Here is a 20,207-nt window from a genome sequence, read left to right as displayed (position 1 = left end):
TTCTGAAGGTTAGAAGTCTGACACAGGTCTTAATTGCACTAAAATTCATTGCCTTGATCCATTGGGTTGTTGTGAGAATTCAGTTCCTTGCATTGGTAGACCTGACATCCCTGGAGGCTCTAAGGGAAGATTCATTGCCTTGATCTGTTGGGTTGTTGGGAGAATTCAGTTCTTTGCATTGGTAGGCCTGACATTCCTATTTTCTTGTTGGCTATCATCTGAGAGCTGTTCCCAGCTTCTGGGGGCCACCACATTACTTGGCCATAGCCCCTCTCCTCCATCTATAAAGTTGGCAACAGTGGGTTGAGTCCCTCTCATGCTTTTAATCTGTGCTCTCCTTGTTCTAGCTCATCTCTCTTATCCAGGTGGAAAAGATGCAAAAAGAGCTTTTTCAAGTGAAGTTTTTCTTGTCTGAAAGTAAGTGATAAGAGATACTGTCGTTTTATAGAGCAAACTCTTAAAGTGGCCAGACTATTAGTTTCTTCTTTAATTCTGTACAGTGAGGAAGAAGGGGCACTTGGATGATGTAGTTCATATAATACAGTATTTCAGATTTTGGTATTAACATAAAATTTCCATTTAGGATTCAAAAGCCAAAATGGACTCCAAAGTCAACTTACATTTTATACTTTTCCCTCAGGGTAAGTAAAGTATGTGAGGTTGGGAGAACAGAGTAAGAAGCTTATAGAAGTCCAGAAAGTGGAAGGGAGCCATGCCCGGGCAGCCTTCCTCATCAGTGCCTTTTGGTTTCCTTTAGCATCCAGGGTACTTGACTATTTCCCTCTTCTACTTTCTGTTAGAAAAGTCCAGGCCAATTACTTGGTCTGACATCTTAATAGATAATTCATTAAGAAAATCTTTTGTGCCAAGCACTTCATAATGAATTTTGATTGCTCATGTTACCTGGGCTCTGCTTCAAAGTATTTTTATTGACCCACTCTTAGATTTAAGATGTTTTCATTGGACTTAAAAAATGGCTTAGGAAAATTTCAAATCAGCTGTTTAAAGAACACTGTCTTTAAACTCTTATTTGTCAATATCTACGTTTAGGTCAAAGAGTAAGAGATGTGCAGAAGAAGGGGCTCAGTGAGAGAAGTAGTCCTGGTTACTTGTGTTGGATCTTCTTCAAAATAAGGGTCAGTGAGGTGACAACATTGAAGATGATGGGGAAACTGAATTAGAAATTTACATTTCAGATTAAAGAAACTTTTAATGAAATGAACCAATGAGATTTGGTAGTTAAGAGTGATTAATGAGGAAATCAACTCAGTACATACTTGAATAAATGAACAGTCCAGCTAAAATGCTTTCCCACTTTTCCTAATATGTATATATTTGTTGTTGGTATTTTTATGTGAAGTACTCACAGAGCTCTACCTTTGATGAACAGATTCCCAGCAAATTTACATGAGCCTATCAGAAGACTACAAAATAGGGTAATAGCTAAATTTGTTATAAATCCCTAGCATTTTGGATGGTTCTCATTTGTACAGAGAAACTTGGGGGCAGACTGGATATGTACACTGTTTTAATTTTAGGTGGAAGTCAACAGCACAATCAAGCTTTCCTGATAAACTGTTCCTCAATTTCCAAGAAGCCAGGATAAAGGAAAAATGAGAATGAGGAGCTGCTTTCTCTGGTTGAGTAGTATATAGTGCTTATTAAGTTAATGATGAAAATATCAAAATATTTATTGGATATACAGTCTGTACCAGGTATACAGCTAAGCATATAATTAACTCATGGAATTCTCACAGTAACACTGAGTTCGGTACTATTAATTAGCACCATTTTTTTTCTTCATAGGGTTGATTCCCAAACCCTATGAAGGGTTTTTGTATATTCAGAGAAAACTAGAATTTAGTGGTCAAGGTTAAATAATTAAGACTAGTTAGTTTTTCACAGATGTGTTTGTGTAAATAGCAAAGCCAACTCGTTAAGGTTATCCTGGGTATACATATAACAATATATCACATTATTTACAAGAAAAAGCTAAATGTATTGGCAACAGTGGTGTAGGTTTGGATGACCAGTAGTTAAGTATCATCGTGCTTTCTGAGAAGGAAGGAAATAAAATCTAATAAATTTAAGAAGTTAAATTGCTTTGGTTAGTTCCAAAGATTATAGATATTGACTATCTTTCTTTCTTTCTTTTTTTTTTTTTTGAATCACAAGTTAAGGGAGAAGGTTCCTTCCTATAAATGAACTAGCAGAGGACATGAACAGAAAACTCAAACATAATTTTTCTTGAGTTTTTCTTTCATTAGAGAGAAGTCTTCCTTAACCACTTGTCTAAAATAGTACTTTCTTCATTATCTAACTCTTTACCTTCTTAATTTTTTTTTCTGGTATTCATCACTATCTGACAGATTTCATGGTAGTTAGTCTATGTAGTGTTTATTCCCACTAGCTTTGTGAGGCCAGAGAATTTCTTGGCTTTGTTTATTGATGTTTTCTTGTAGCCTAGAACACTGCCTGTCACGTAGTGGATGCTCAATAAATACTTGGGTAAGTGAATTATATAAATAAGGAAATTCATGTGGCTATAAACAATTGAAAAATATTCTGCTTTGCTAGAAACCAGTGAAAGTAAAAGAAAGCAAAAACAATTGGCATTTTCATCTCTCAGTGAATGAGATATATGCGAAGAAATGTATACCCAGTATTTATGAGGGTGAAGTAAAACAGACATTCATATAAAATTGAAAAACATTTTGCTAGTAAGTATTTTGGAAATACATAGGTCATAAAAAAATTTCTGCCACATTTTAATTCTAGGAATATATTCATGAAAAAATCTAAAATTAAAAAATAGCTTTTGTTAGATAAAAGTCTTTACTTCAACACTGCTAATTCAGTGAAAAAGTATTTTAAAAATCCTAAATGCCTGAAAGGAGGGGGATAATTAAATAAATTAGGATGCATTATTTACATGGTGAATTACATCAACGTCAGAAATTAGGTTTATTAAGAATTTTTTAAACATAGAAAAGTTGATGCCATGAATTTAAATTAATTTTTTAAATGGTGTGAAAATCTGAATATATAATCCTATTTTAAAAGCAAACATAGAAACAGTGGGTAGAAATTAGGCCAAAATATTAATAGAGACTAGGGCAGGTAGTATTAGGTGGTTTTGTTTTATATTTCTCTATAATTTTAATTTTCAGTTTTCTAAAATGAAATTTCTATGATTAAAAAATAATTTAAAACCTATAAAATGACTTTATTTTAGATTGGTGATAACCTAGAATTGATTGTGTTTTATACTTTTTTTTTCTTTTTGAAAGAGAGCATGAGCAGGGATGGAGGTAGAGAAAGGGACAGAAGGAGAAAGAGAATCTTCAGCAGGTTCCATACCCAGCATGGAGCCTAATGTGGGGCTTGATTTCATGACCCTGAGATCATGACCTGAACTGAAATCAAGAGTCCAACACTCAACCACTGAGTCACCCAGGTGATCAACTTACGAATTTCTGAGTAAAATTAAATTTTAGCACATTACTGGGACTTCCAGGGGAGTGCCCACTAGAGGAGTTAAGATCGGAGCTTTAAGGAGTGTTAGCATCAAATATGTTTTTATTTTTGAATTCTAATCAATACAAAGCAATTAGTTACTTGGATTTAATAACCATATATATTCTCTTTATTTGAGGCTGGCGACATAGTTGTTGAATGAGCTTGGGTAGAGACTAGAAAAGGATATATTTTTTTTTTTTAGAAAAAGATATTTGAGTTTGATAGAGACCCCAGCGCGAGAGGCCTGAACTATATGGGATTAGAAGGCAACAAGACCTTTCGGAAGGTGGTAGTAGCAACAGTTACTATGGTTCTGTCTTATGGCTAGTCTAGGTTCCAGACAGAAAGTTTTTTCTGGCTTTTCTTCGAAGCTTTGAAGACTGTACCCTTGGTTCTTCAATTGGTAGTTACTTCTCTATTTCTGACTCTGCCCCTAGCATCCCTGATACCTAAGTCGATGAGCTTGACCACACAGGCTCCTCATTCTCTCATGATGTGTGTCATTGACCAGACTGTGAAACTCAGCCAGCACCCTAGGGCAGCAGGCCAAGGCCCAACATTTAATAAGTAGGATTTCCCATGATTTGATTTATTTAATTCAAAGCTATATGAGGTATTGGGTTTGGTTCAAGAACATGCCCTCATCCTTGGGCTGGTTTTCAGACTTTTGCAGGTAGAAGGACTTTGAAACTGAGCTTGTATGTAGAAGAAAGATGCAATAAGACAATGCATTCTATTTGAACTTCCACAGTTATAATCTCCTACCCTATAATTTGTTGAGACAGCAGTCTAAGTGTTATAAATAATTTCCACACAGCCTAGCACACTGTCTGGCATATAATGGATGCTTGATAAATATTTATTAAGTGAATTTCAAAAACTTCATTTTCTGGTTTTAATTCATTTGTGAAACGGAGCCCATCACCTTACACTAGTGATTTAAGAATACAAAACTCATGCCTGACTTAAATCCAAAATATGTAAAGAACTCCTATAAATCAATAAGAATGAGGCAGACATTCCAATAGGAAAATGAACGAAATACTTGAAGTGACACTCCATCAAAGAAAATATCCAGATGGTCAATATACATATGACAAGGGGCTCAGTATAATCATTAAGGAAAAACAAAAATCACAATTCAGTATTACCAAAAATCCACAAGAAACAGTAAAATAAAAAAGACAGACAATACCCCGTGTTGACAAGAATTTGGAGCAACCAGAAACCTCAATCACTGTGGGAGTGTGTATGTATGTGTTTGCTTTGAAAATCTGTTTGGCAGTATTCACTAAAGGTGACCATGTATATATCTTATGACCCAGCAATTCTACTCCTTGGGGGGCACCTGGGTGGCCCAACGGTTGAGCCTTGGGCTCAGGTCATGATCCCGGAGTCCTGGGATCAAGTCCCACATTGGGCCCCCTGCATGGAGCCTGTTTCTTCCTCTGCCTATGTCTCTGCCTCTTTCTTCATGTTTCTCATGAATAAATAAATCTTAAAAAAAATTCTCCTTGGTACACATCAAACACAACTAGATGTAGATGTTCATCAAAAGACTATGAAAATATTCATAGTAGCACTACTTGTAATAGATGAAAGTTGGAAAGCACCCAATGCCCATTAGAAACAAAAATGACTGAATTGTAATGTGTTCATCCGGTGTAATACTAATCAGCTGCAAGAAGGAAAGAATCACAACTACATTAAAAAATACCAAGGAATCTCTCAGACATAAGGTTACCTAAATACAAAAGAATACATACCATCTGATTTCATTTACATTAAGTCCACAAATAGCCTAAACTAGTTTATGGTGCTAGCAATCAGGAAAGTGGTTCCTCTTACTGGGGATGGGCACTAGTGATTATAAGGGAGCACATGGGGGTGTCTGGGGTTCAGATAATATTCTGTATTTTTAATCTGGGTACTAGTTCTGTGGTGTACTCTGTAAAAGTTTATTGAGCAGTTCACTTGTGATTTGTGTACTTCTTTGTACCTATGTTATTCTTAAATGAAAAGGTAAAGGAATTTTTAACATTTTTTCCAGCTTAACTCACAGAATCCTGATATTGAGCTTGCCACGTGATCCTATTAACATAGTCCCAGAGTGTCTCCTGATGTGACCTCATAATAGCATGGGAAGCATCAAACCTTAAAACCTCTGTCTGAAATGGTTATGATGGTTTGAAACACAGTAGAATAGAGGTTTTTTTTTTTTTTTTTTCATTTGTAAGCAAAGGGAAATATTTTGCTTTGAAGAGAGATTTTGAATGTTTTGTTTTGTTTCTTTTCTATCTCTGAATGTAATTATTTGCGGAGCATTCTCAATCACATTGGGATGGGAACTTGTACTTTGTTAGAGGAAATGCAAGTGCCACTATTATGGAATAACTGGAGTGGTTTACCACATAATCTAGATTGTGAATTGTTGATAGATGACTCTACATTGTAAAATAGTAAATGGTTATTTTGTTTTTAAGATTAGAAACCTAAGTCTTTGTCAGCACTACTACATCCTGCAAAGTGTCTAAATGAGCAATTTCCAGGTTCCCCTTTATGATAAGAGGCTGTGGTTCATGAATACACCCACATTTTGACATATGTATATAGAGATAACAAACTCATAAGGTTGCCTAGCTGCTTTTTATTGTGTATTCACAGTTTCCCCTTCCCTCAGGGATATAGTTGAAAAAGAGAGGAACACTTGGCCATACTTGGGAGGTGTGTGAACTTTATTATTGAGTTGAGGCCAAGTCTTCTACTCTTGTTTAGATGCAAACCTAGTAGTCAGGGACCTTGTCATATCTATTTTCTGCAAAGTACCTTCCGTACTTGTCAAGATCAATAACTGGTTTTATAATGACAGCACAGAATTCAGCCTTCAGCATAGAAATGGCTGCTTATTTACTTTGTGGAAGTACTCCTTCTGACACTGTCAGACCAGTGAGTGTAGATTTCTCTCTGAGAGACACTTTTTAAAAATTTTTACCAATTCTTCCTGTTGCATAGCATCTCTGTCAACTTATCCAGTGTAATTTAATAACAACAATAGCAATGCCTGATACATTTTAGTATTTTATTGTTTACAAAATAGTTTCCACATTAATGTTCCCACTGGATTTCTAAAAAAAAAAAAAACTATCAAATGGTAATGTCATGTATTATGCCATTTTGTAGATGAGAAAACTTACTCAAGAGATTGAGCCTAATGTGCACAGCTGAGATGTACTTAAGCCAGGCTTTTCAACTCAGTCCAGAGGTCTTTCTATTTTATTCCATCCTTGTAAAATTGATGTTCATATTTATCTCTGATACAGGACTACAGCATAAGAGTTAATAAGTTAGTTTATCATTTAATTCATTCAGTACATATAATGTACCAAATATTGGTTAGGTGTTGGTGATACAGTGGGGAACAAGGCAGAAGTAGTCCTACTCTGATGGAGCTCGGAGTTGGTGGTGGGAGTGCAGACAAATAAATGAGCAATTAAAATAAGAAAGGACCACCTCTATTTATCCTCTTTGTACTATCCTAGGATATGCATAGTGTGTTGTGGGAATAAACAGGAAGGGCATGCAAGTCTGGACTTACCTGAGCTTTCACTCTGTGCCTGACAAGTTCTATTAAATGGTACCAGAAAGGGGGGATCTCTGGGTGGCTCAGTGGTTTGGCACCTGCCTTTGGCCCAGGGTTCAATCCTGGGGTCCTGGGATCGAGTCACGTGTTGGGCTCCCGGCGTGGGGCCTGCTTCTCCCTCTGCCTGTTTCTCTGCCTCTCTGTCATGAATAAATAAATAAAATCTTTTAAAAATGGTACCAGAGAATAGAATCTACTAGATATTCTAGATGACCAGTTGGAAGAGGAAAGTAATATTTGAGAAACATGCGTGAAAATTATATTTAGTGAAAAAGAAGATTGTAATTCACTAAAAGTACCTGTTGGGTTGGAGGTGAGTGGCCATGGTTTAGGGTCCAGGTTTCAAAGTATAAACCTGGAAAAGGAAAGAAGGGGAACAAAGGCTTACAACAAAAATCAAATGAGGCTCAACTTTATTGACCGTGGTTTTAAGCATAGACGGCACTCAAATACCCTAAAATACTCGTGGTGAAATACTACATTCTTGTTCATAAAGGCTCTCCATTACAAAATTTCTCCATCTCTCTTTAACTTGTCCTGGAAGAATCAGCATCCTAAGACTTACTTATCTCTCAAAGACTGCTACTTAGGTAAGGATTTGGGTTTCCCATCTAGTAGTATTTTCATGGTTGGCTCAGAATAAGGCCGTGTTCTCTAGATAAAGCCCCTTGTGTTTCTCATTAAATGCTAGGGTTTCACTGTAGGTGTCAGCCATTACTTACATGTATATCCTGCCATAAGTTCCCAACAGCAGATGTGTCCTTGCACTTAAGTATTGCAAGGAGAAAAAATAAAAAATAAAAAAAAAATATTGCAAGGAGAAAATGTAATTGTTGAAGACAGTAGTTTTGAACCTGAAGTCTTTGGAAAGTTTTCAAGGAATCCTTGGACTTTGAGAAATGGTGTGCAAAGTTGTAATGACTCATTTGTACATTATCCTGGGAAGTACCTACACAGCTTTTATTGATGGCTTAAAGGGACCAAAAGGACTTACCCCCATATGCAAGTTCAGAGCTGCTTTTTGGTGGTGGGGGGCAATAAAGCAGCCATTTGAACATCGCACATTGTAGCCAGCCTCCAAACTGGCCTCCACTGGTCCCCTTTGACATTATACTGTGTTGATCTCTGTGCCTAGTAAAATGTAGCAGAAGTAATGGCATGTGACTTTTGAGATGGGGTTATAAAGGATTGTGATATCTACCTTGAGTGTTGGCTCACTCATCCTCTGATCACTCATTCTGGGGAAAGCCGGCTGACAACTCATGAAGACCTCAGACCACCTATGAAGAAGCTGATGTGATGAGGCTTAGAGGCATCTGGCTAACAGCCAGCAAGGAACAGATGCCTGCCAGCAACTGGGTGATTGATTGTGGAAGGGTTCTCCAGCCCTGGTTGAGCCTTTAGGTGACTTCTTTTTTTTTTTTTTTTTTTTTTTTCTAAAGAGAGGGAGGCAAACCAATTAACAGATTCTTTTTTTTTTTTTTTTAAATTTATGATAGTCACAGAGAGAGAGAGAGAGAGGCAGAGACCCAGGCAGAGGGAGAAGCAGGCTCCATGCACCAGGAGCCCGACATGGGATTCGATCCCGGGTCTCCAGGATCGCGCCCTGGGCCAAAGGCAGGCGCCAAACCGCTGTGCCACCCAGGGATCCCAGCCTTTAGGTGACTTCTATCCTGGTTGGCAGCTTGACTGCAACTTCCCGAAAGACCGTAACTACAACCACCTAGCTAAGCTAGTAAGTTGTTAAGCTGCTACATTTTGGGATAATTTATTATATAGCAGTACATATCTAGATACCTACTGCACATTACCCTGACTAATCATGATAAAAAGAAAAATGATTATAAGAAAATGATGTGTTCATAAAATGCTAGTCTTCCCTGTTAGTCCTGGGAAATTAGAGCTGGAAATAAGAACGTGCAAGTCACTGCTCCTTTCTTCCTGTTGGTAAGGAGTGAAGTGTGGCCCATTCACACCCAGTAGTCAGTAACAATTGTGAGCCATGCTGCAAGGAGCAACTTCCCCATCAGAAATAAACAAGATTTCTTTTAAGTGATTTCTTTATTTCCTTCTACAAGGCACCAGCTTTCAAATGTATCCCGGGGAAATCTTATATTTCCTCTGAGCATAATCAATTCAACAGAGAATTCATGCTTTGCCAGTGATCATGGGAGGTACTGATGTAATCTTTTTTTTTTTTTTTTTTTTTTAAGCTGTAAGTGTTCTTCTAGTTTTCCAGTAGGTTTCATGGCTACCGGTTTCCTGTAGTAGTGGCTTGCTTAAATGATGGGACACTTGAATGCTGCTTGTGCAGGTGACACTCTACAAAGAAGAAACTTTCAAGTTGAAGTGGAAAAAAGAAGAAAGCAGCTTGATTCTGTGATTATTGGACATAGGAAAGAACTAAAAATTCAGTAAAATAAGCACTGTTACTTTCAGTGAAAGTAGCTTAATAAAATGGATGGATTCTGCAAAGAGCAACAGTTGTTATCTTTTTCTTGCTTTGATTGGGGTTCCTTCATTATTAGGAACCTAGTTGATCCAGTTCTTGGGCTGCGAGGAGCATTTTTCTAAAGCGGTATTTTAAAACTGTAGGGACTCATTAGTGAAATGTGCAACTAATCATTTGATTTAATCTTATCTTAAAATTAAGGAGAACAAAACATTTCACAGTATAACATAATACAGTAAGTAATTTTTTGGTTTAGTTTTTTAAAGCTCCATGTATACTTTTATGTCTGTATGTACTCTATACAATTTAAAAAGGTTTTTTTTTTTTAACTATGGCTTGTAGTCAGAATGCTTGAGAGTCCTTGTTCTATAGCATTTTTATTATAGAAAATAAAATCTGGATTTTGGGAAATATGCCAGCAATAGACTATTTCATGATAGGGTGGGAGGATGGGAAATGGTGACAATACCGCACAGGATGGAGTAGGCTGTCCTGAAGAGAATGCAGATTTCCCTCCCAGTCATTCTGGAAAGTTCCCAATCTGTAAGGAATGCACCATTTTAAAGGAGTGTGATGTCTGAAGCAAGGAGCTTTTTCCTTTCACTGGTGCCAGGGGGACCTGAGACTGGTCTATGAAATAGAGAACAGGCTGATGTAGTTCCTGGCCACACAGCAGCGACCATGAACAAGCACAGTTGTCATCCATGGCAGTAGTAGCCAGTGAGAGTGCTTGCAGAGCTTTCAGGACCAAGAAGGCATACTTCAGGCCCTCTAGCAAGTGGAGAGAGGAATTGAGGCTGACCCTTAGACAAAGGGAAAGTAGTGTTCCTTCAGTAAGACTGGGTAGGGAGCACTGGGGGCAGAGCAGAGCAAGCTGTACTCAAGAGAATGGGGGCCATTCTCACAGAGTTAGCAAGACCAAAGAACTGGAAGGAATGTTCCAGAGTCCATGAGGCAGAATTCTAGAAAATACCAAGAAGGAACTGGCTGAGTCATGGGAGCCAGGAGGGAGCCTCTTAGTGGAAAGCTAGTTTCCAGCAAATGAATTCATGCTGGCTGTCAAGAAGGAGATGTTAGAGCTACAGTAAGTGATCTCCTTTAATCCTAAAAGTTCTGGACTTCATGCCGCTCCTGTAGGAGGAGGGTTTCAGGGCAGACTATGAAGTTATCTGAATGTAGAAGGGCTGTGGTGATTATTTGCTTAGCACTTGATGCTGAGAAAGAAATACATAGAGAGAAGTGACCATGATCTAAGGTCAGCCCAAGCTCACAGTCATCCTCACAACTAAAATAAGTCTCTGAGCTTATAGTGTTAGCAGTAGCCCTCTTTCTTTGAGTTGGGCATTATGTTTTCCTTGGGACCTCCTCTAAAGTGTTAAAGTAGTGTGAGGGGTAATATTAAGTTGGTAATATACTTTTGCATCAACGAGTGAATCCGATTCTTTTCTCAAGTGAGTAGCAGATCACTGAGTTCTTGTTGGAGAAGGGAAACTAGTGAAGAAAAGAGTCAGTGAGGACATTCTTTGCTACTTTGCAATTTTCCTAAGGGTCTGGTCTAGGCATTAGGTTTGTACAAATGGCTATAACTGAACTTGGACACTACAGCTTTCTCCTGCAGACTATTTCTGGGGAGTAGGAGGAGGGGAATAAGGCTATGACTACAAGGAAGAAATCATGCATGATATAGAAGTAGATTAACTGACCACACATATTATAGGACATCTGCTAGGTGCTAAGTTTTGTGCTCAGCAAGAAACATAATTCCTCTGTAATTTATAAACCAGTGGAAATATAGACACTCTCAAAAATATATCTAATAATAAAATGCAAGTAGGTTTCTTATTTACATGATATTTAGATAGGTTTTAGATAAAAAAAGATTTAGCCAGAAATTACACAATGTTGCTATTTTCCTGAATCAAATGCCAAATATCTCACATCGCGACCTCAAGTACTCCTGCTGAAGAACATAAACACCTTTATTCGTTCATTTGGTATTTCACCAGCTATATTGAGTACCAGCGATAAAGGCTCTGTGCTAGGTACTTAGGGGGACAGGATGTCTGGAAACTAAAACTCTCCAAATATCTCTCCAAATTTTGTGAAATTTGAAAGCTAGGAAAAGGTTGATTTGGGTCAAACAAGATTCTTAAGAAAAAGCAAAGTAATTGTAAATATGCTAATCCTCCATAGATTGCAGTAGAAGGAATGTAGAAATGGTCCTTAAGTAAATTAGAGCTGGAGAGGACTTTGGTAATTATATTCTCTTCCTTGTAGCTTGCCCAGCAATTAGGAAGCAAGGGTGATTTGTATTGAGGTCTCATAAATAAACATATAGCTTGCTGGCCCCTAAAGATAAAAAAAAAAGTCATTCTTGAGTGTGTTACATGCAGGGCTCAGAGGTGAGTGATGACCCTCTTGTCACCCTGACACAATATATCAGCTTCCTTAAACTAAGAATTACAGTGACTTCACTGATACACTTATATAGAGTTATTACCAGGACTTGGCATAAACCAAGCTTATTGAAATCGTGTCTCAGGGAAGAACATATGCTACCATTAAGAAGTCGTGATAGAACAACTGTAACCTCCTAAGGTAAAGCTTGTTGAGAATATTCATGTTTGCTTTCATATACGAGTCCATTATTTATGCGGAATAATTAATGCTTCTATAGATGCGCATTCCAGGTGAGGTTCTTAAACCTTTTACTACTTCCATCCTCTGACTTATTGGCTATTTCAAGGTTGGGAAAATTCTATTTTATTTTTTACTTCAAAAATTTTTAAGATTTTATTTATTTGACACACGGTGAGAGAGAGACAGAGAGAGAGAGAGAATGAGCAAGGGGAGCAGCAGGCAGAGGGAGAGAGAGAAACAGGCTCCCCACTGAGCAGGGAGCCTGATGCTGGGCTCAATCCCAGGACCCTGAGATCATGACCTCACCTGAAAGCAGACACTTAACCGACTAAGCCACCCAGGCACCCCAAGATTGAGAAAATTCTATTTGTGCATGAAATCTGTGATGACATTTAAATCGATCCAATTAATTCTTTGATCAGACGTATTGAGTCCCTGTTATGCAGAAAGTATACATTTGGTGCTACATGGTGTACACATTTGGACAGCCAAAATTCTGTCCCTTGAGGTGCTGAGGTCTGGTAAAGAAGAATGGAAAAGGCAAAGATAGCCAATTCCAAAGCTGAGAGAGCAAAGGAAGGTTGATTTAAGTTGGTGTGATCGGATGGGTAAATGGGGATATGAAGTGGGATTTGAGGAAAGGATAAATTCCAGTTGTTACCATTGGGGAGGAGGACCCTTCAAAGAAAAGTAACACAGTGAAGATGGCCAGAATGAGCTAGAACAAGGTTTGTTAATGGAATAGAGTGGAGCAGTTTGGAGCAGCCAAAGGCTATCTACTGGGGTGCTCCCTAGAAATTCCTGATGGCTGTCGCTGCATCTTGCTCCTCACAGTCCTGCCTGCTAGAGAGAGGGAAGCACTTTTCTCTTTAGAAATGACAACCAAGCATTTAGAAATGCTTTCCTCCTCCCAGGCATCAGGCAAATTTAATGTGGGATTTCTGTTGACAATGCCATAAACCTAGGGAGGTAATTGGCAATATTTAGTCAGCATATGAGAAGAGGGAGAAAGATTAGGAGATAAGTAGGGCTTTCAGAATTCCTCCAAATATGAAGAAGCAGGGTTAATAGCCAGCTCCTCTTTCCCAGTTTCTTTGAGATTGTGTGTCCAAAAGCCTTGTCTTGCCTCTGCACCCTGGAAAGGGCAACTGCCATTGGGATGCTGAGTAGAGGAACTTGGAATCTATTTCTTGGTCAGCTAGTCAGTGACCCCACATTTGCAGAGGATCCAGGGAGGAGCTAGGAGAGCTTTCACTGCTGGAATATTCCTGGGGTTGACGCTGAGTCAGAAGAATAAGCAAAGTGGTTTAGAAATCAGAACATTTCACCTCCTTGATTATTTATTCTCCCATCCTGACCTCTTAGCCTACCAAACCCTCCTTCTTTGTATAACTTTTGTTATTTAATGTTGCATCATACCTATTTTAATGTTAGGGAAAATTTGGGAGCATGGTGTACAAATTATATAAATGTAGCTGATAGTCTATCTTGATGGCAAGAGAAACTTTTTAATTATCTCTAACATAAGCAATCTTTTTTTTTTCTTATTATCTGGTACTTCTCAACCCTGTCTTCACATTAGAATTACTCCAAGAGCTTTTTTTTAAAATCTATCTTTATTTGAGAGAGACAAAGAGATAGAAAAATCTGATTCCCCACTGAGTGCAAGACTCAGTGCTTGATCTGATGACCTGAGCTGAAATCAAGTCAGACGCTTAACAGACTGGTCCCCCCACAGGGGCCCCTACTCCAAGAGCTTTAAAAAATTTTCAATTCTCAGGGGCATTACACCAGAACCTGGGGGTAGGACTCAGGCAACAGCATTCTTAAGGCTCTATACGCAACTCCAGTGTGCAGCTGGAGTTAACCAGGGTTTTAAACGTCTTGAGAATGAATAATAAACCCAAACTGGTAGTGGGTGAAAATATATATGCATCTCATGTGTAAGTAAGTATCAAATTATTAACAGTTCTCAACAAATGTATTTCCATTTTAAAAATAGTCTTTTAAGGAATGGACTTCATAAATTTGTTATAGAATATTATTTCAGCGATGTCTCTGTTAGTAACGTGAAGCATATTGCATATAAACTGTCTGGAGACCGTGGCATTATTTGCAAACATGCCAGAGAATACAGCAGATTTTACAAAGGTTTATGAAAACAATATGCTTCATTTTTGTTAGTATAGAAACAGCTTCAAAATTAGCCTCCTGTTGAACAGAAAGCTCAGAGAGTAGAAATGAGGAGTCTGATTCCTGTTCATTCCCAGCTACTGTGAGAATCCCCTATTTTCAAGACTCACAACATCTTTAGCTGTTTCTCCTCTTGCCTGCTTATCTAATCAAATGCAAGATCTATTGAATCTAACTACAAGTTCCTCTTACACGTTCATTATTTCTCCACTCTGTGGTCACTATCAGACTCTTACTACCTTTTCTTTGGTGACTGTCATACGCTGCCCCCCTGGTTTTTCTTACACAGAGCTCTGAGCCTGGAGATTGGAGAGTATCATGTCTTTGCTTACCTTTTGTGGCTCTCCACTGGCCACAAAAATATCACAGCACATCAGCCAGGCATTCAAGCTCTCCAGTAGCTGCCTCCCGGCCTTTATCCAAAAAACTACTCTCATTTGTACATGATCCTGTGGAACTGACTGGGCTGCTCATATGTGGCTGTTTTCTCTTGTTCTCAGGACCCTCTTGCGTGCTGGTATTTTTGCCGATGCCCAAATCCTATCCAGTACAGAAGGCTCAAGCTTTATCTCATTCACGGAACCCTAAGCCTCGCAGCTAAAACACTCTTTTCCTACTGTGATTCCATTACAGCACTTTATCTGGACCACTTTTAAAATATTTCCAAAAGTGCCTTAATCGTTTCTCTGTTTACTTCATAAAATGAGAACAATAGCACCTACTGGAAAGATGGCTTGTGAAGAGTATGGGTCATGGATGGAAAGAGCCCAGTGCACAGTAAATAGACAATTTTTACCTAGTCTTTCCTCTTTTTCCTCCTTCCCTCCTCTTCTTTCCTTCCTTACTTCTTTTCCCCTTGACTTCCTTCCATCTTTCTTTTACATACTTGCTTTGTTGTCCATTGTAACTTTGTCATTTCCTTGTGGGCAGGGTCTTGTGACTGGTCAAGTCTCAATTTTCACACAGTACTTACAGCCATGTGTTGCACATGTAGGGATGCATGCACCTGTTTCACATGAAAGGCCCCAGTGTTCGTGACTTGCTGTAGAAATTATGATCAGGCTCAGAAGAGTTATCATTCAGAAACCCAGTTGTGTCTGTGATAAACACTGGATGTTACAACTGATAAATTATTGACTACTACATCTGAAACTAATGATGTACTATATGTTGGCTAATTGAATTTAAGTTAAAAATTTTTTCTTAAAAATATTAAATATTATCAAGTTAGATAACTAATTTAGGTGAAACTGCTTCTGAGCAATAGGCATGGATTCAAACCCATGCCTCTCCAATTTGGAAGGAGTACACCAGGATTACTTAGATTACCTCCAAGATGGTATTTGCGTGGGGGCTATCATTGCTGATAATCCTTGTTTTGTTTTGTTTACTGTGATCTGGGCCACAGGAGGACAAGACATAGACATGGCAGTAAGTTGGTGAAAAAGAATTCTGAAGAGGGAGCTAGGACTGGGTAGCACAGGCCTGGAGTGTGAAGGGAGTAAGCAAACTGGTTATTACCCTATCTGTACTCTTCTCATGTTTACTCTGGAATCCTAAAAGTCCTAAAGCAAAGCCTGCCGTGGCTGCTAACCTTAGCACCAGAACAGGTCAGTGACCTCACAAGAAGCTAGGACAGATTCCTTCTTCCTACTCTCTTTTTCATTTTATTTGCCATGCATTCTTGTTTTCCTGTGGCCAGTAGTTGCTCTCTTCCCAAGGATGTTCTCTGCTAGATGCAGAATGGTTATTTTCTGCACCTGTAGGATTCTCCCAATGATATTGGTTCAGAGGGTCTACTTCCATAGTTGCTGTTGAGGGCACAGCAAATCCTGCCACTACATTGCTTGCCTCCACCCATCACCCAAGATGAAAGAACAGGTTCTGTCCCTGAGGAATTTGGATTTGGGAGACATGGATTCTGTTCTCTGTTTCCTGGGACTCAACATGGAAGGGCCAATTCTCAGAAAAAGAAGAGAGTGAAATTGATATGCCTGGGACACACACATGAGAGACTATAAACTCCAGGGCAAAAAAAAAAAGAGACAGAGATATAGCTGCCTGGATTTCTGACAGCTTTCCAGTTGAGTTCTAATCCCACAGGAAACTTGACTGCTTTCCTAGTTTTCATTTCTAGACAATAATCCTATAACTCTTTTTTAAGATTTTATTTATTAATTTATTCATGAGAGACAGAGAAAGAGGGAGGCAGAGACAGAGGGAGAAGCAGACTCTCTGTGGAGCAGGGAGCCCAATGTGGGACTCCATCCCAGAAGTCTGGGATCACAACCTGAGCTGAAGGCAGACACCTAACCAACTGAGCCAGTGAGGTGCTCAATCCTGTAACTTTTTAATAAATTCCTCCTTTCAGCATAAGCTAGCATGAGTGGGTTTTGTTTGTTACAGCCAAACAGTCCTCTAAGGAAGTTAACCTGTTTTTAAAGATTTTTTATTTATTCATGAGAGACACACACACACACACAGAGAGAGAGAGAGAGAGAGAGAGAGAGAGAGAGAGGCAGAGACACAGGCAGAGGGAGAAGCAGGCTCCATGCAGGGAGCCTGACGTGGGACTCAATTCCGGGTCTCTAGGATCACACCCTGGGCTGAAGGCAGGGCTAAACCACTGAGCCACCCGGGCTGCCCAAGTTAACCAATTTTTAAACCATTCTGAAAGTTCAGACTTAATGTACTTTTTTGCTCAAGATGAGTCATTAATCTGTGTTGAGTCCCCATGATGCCATTCTTTATGAGGATCTACATTTGACCTCTAGGATGTATTTTGTAGTCCTTAATGTCTTTTGTACATAATTGATTATTTATGGAGTTTTATGATACCTTAAATACTTTGGATGCATAACAAACACATTTAATTTAATATTTCAATTCTGCAATATTTGTACTAGGTCACCTCTTCTATTCTTACTGGCCACAATCATATTATCATATTTATTCCTTCCTTCCCTCCTTCTATTCACTCCCTCCTCCCTCTTCCCTTCCTTTCTTTTCTTTTCTTTTCTTTTTCTTTTCTTTTCTTTTCTTTTCTTTTCTTTTCTTTTCTTTTCTTTTCTTTTCTTTCTTTTCTTTTCTTTTCTTTTCTTTTTCTTTTCTTTTCTTTTCTTTTCTTTCTTTTCTTTCTTTCCTGTGTTATCAGAGAGAAGACCAAAGAGTTGGTAATTAGAAGCAATCTTCATCCAACTTAAGAATAAACTGAATCCAGTCACCTAACCTCTCAGAATCAAATAAAGTGAGGAGTCCCTTCCAGCATGACAATTTTATGATCAGTGATTCTGTCTCCATTCTGGAATATACCATGTAATGATAGAAATTACTTGAGGCTTTGTTCAGAATACTCATTTCCCAAACTTATTTGACTATGGAATTTTTTTTTACGTGATTCTGTATGCATAGAATACCAGCAATAGCTCATGGGATATAATCTGCATTTGGACTAAAGAGGACAAAAAAATGGTCTATGACAAATGAATTGCTTCAAGAAATGATAAATTCATATTGTAACTCAATTATAGGACCAAAATTATACAAATTCAATAAATAAGTCATTATTATTATTATTAGAAAAATTTAAAAAGACAAAAGTAGTTGAAATAAGACAGGCTCCATAGCAAAGAGCAATGGCTATTAAGAGGCAATGGTATCAGTACAATTAGTGGGTAAATACTACTGAAGCATTGATATTTAAGTTTTACCTCATGTGTTGATTATTTCTGTAATTTCCTGGGTTTCTTTCACTTTTTAGAATGCAGATTCTTGCATGATAATAATAATTATACATGTCTGCTTAAGGACCTTAAATATCTTTTACAGGAAACAATGTTACTGAACATTTTTTTCTTGGGACACTCAACATCTTGCAGTTTGAGAAAAGCTGACATAGTTGAACCCAAACACTATATAGATTTCTAATAAATAACCTATTTTTCCTTTCTCTTCCTTCAATTGCCCACGTACTTGAATGTGCATCTATTATATTGATTTATTGTTTTATGGTCTTTTGTATTCTGTGACATTATGCATCTTTTTTAGCACAGTGAGTCTGGCCCAGCAATTTTTAGATGTCAATGGCAGTGGCCCTTGAATAGGTTTAACCTTACCTTAGCACATTATATCCTTTAAGAATAGTCTTGCTATTTAAGGGATTTTCACTGAAACTAGTATGTATGATAATGTATAATGCCTCCTATTAAGAACTTGGAATGTGTGCATTAAAAGAGTTACAAATTGCCCTTAATCATTGGTTTCTTGTTTCTTTTCATATCCTTGGAAAAAACCTGATGGCTGTAGCCCTGCCATTTTGTGACTAATCCTTCATGTAATAAACCTAAGCTTCAATTATCTTGAGTGAATCGGTCTATTTGGGAAACCCTTTGACTTAGTGCTGAATTGTATTTCGTACACAAGGAGCCAAATCTCATGATGCAGCTACAGCAGTGTGTAACAGCAGCTTCATCATTTTGGAGTTTTAAACTTCTACCTTCAGGGATAAATATATTGATCCTAGAACTGTCAGAGCTCCCAAGATCTCATTGCAAATACTTCAGTGAGCAGAGATGTACTAAGATGGAGAGATTGCTAATTTCCAGAAGTGGAATTACTGAGTTAAAATATAATGCTGCTTTCAGCTTTAAAAGTCCTTGATGGCACAATTTCACTATCCTCAACACAGTTTTATTAGATCCATTAAAAACAACAGTTTGAATGTAGATGCCAACATTACGATGATGACTAGTAATTGGAAGCAGCTACTTATAGTACTTATATACTAGTCCATTTTTCTTACCATTTATACTAATATTAATTGTTGTGGTTTCAATCTTGGCTACAGAGAGCACATAGCATGGTTTAGTAAAGGTTGGCTCCCATTCATAGACATTTCAGAAATGCCTAGGGGCGCCTGGCTGGCTTGGTCAGTGGAATGTGTAACTTTTATTTTTAAAGATTTTATTTATTTATTTGGGAGAGAGAGCACAAGAAAGAGGGAGGGAGAAGCAGACTCCCCAGTGAGCAGGGTGCCTGATGTGGGACTTGATCCCAGTACTCTGGGGTCATGACCTGAGCCATCCAGGTGCCCCAAACGTATAACTCTTGATCTCAAGGTTGTGGGTTTGGGGGTAGATATTACTTAAAAATAAAGTCTTTTTTAAAAAAAGAAAGAAATGCCTAGAAATCTAGGCTACAGAGGATATACACACACACTTAAGTTCAGTCAGAAAGCATTTAGTTCAAAGACCAATATGACCAATGATTGAAACTTATCTGTGTATCACTCTCCCTGAGTGTTATAAGGAGGAAAATGATTCTTTAGAATAACTGCAGACATTTCCAGGTTCCAAAAAAGAGAAAAATAAACATCATGGAGAATATAGATATGGAATTGCAGGGCTACCAGCAGTCAAGAGTGGTGGAAAATTTTGGACTAGTTCAATAAAATTATGTAGATATGAGATGGATTGAAGAAACATAGCTCCACACATTGACTAGTTCCTGATGTGTCACACATTGTTCCTTGGCTACGTCCTGCTCAACATTTTTTTTTTTCCTGCTCAACATTTTAAAGAGCGGTATGACTTATGACAAAGATCAGTGCTAATCAACTTTGTGGATATTTCAAATTCAAAGGACTGGGTAACAGTTTTTTTTTTTTTTTTTTTTTTAAGATTTTATTTATTCATGAGAAACACACACAGAATGAGAGAGAGAGACAGAGACAGAGACACAGGCAGAGGGAGAAGCAGGCTCCAT

At 38.1% G+C, this 20,207-nt stretch overlaps 1 protein-coding gene across 8 annotated transcripts in view; it reads left to right on the top strand.

The window, feature by feature from the left end:
• The window catches only part of PDE4D (phosphodiesterase 4D), a 1,385,565-nt gene that overhangs the window by 324,572 nt on the left and 1,040,786 nt on the right, over positions 1–20,207 (top strand). The window lies entirely within an intron of this gene.

This window comes from Canis aureus, chromosome 5 (assembly GCF_053574225.1).
Source record: "Canis aureus isolate CA01 chromosome 5, VMU_Caureus_v.1.0, whole genome shotgun sequence".
NCBI lineage: Eukaryota > Metazoa > Chordata > Mammalia > Carnivora > Canidae > Canis > Canis aureus.
Note: the sequence above shows the minus strand (reverse complement) of the source record. Positions and strands in the feature narration are given on the sequence as shown.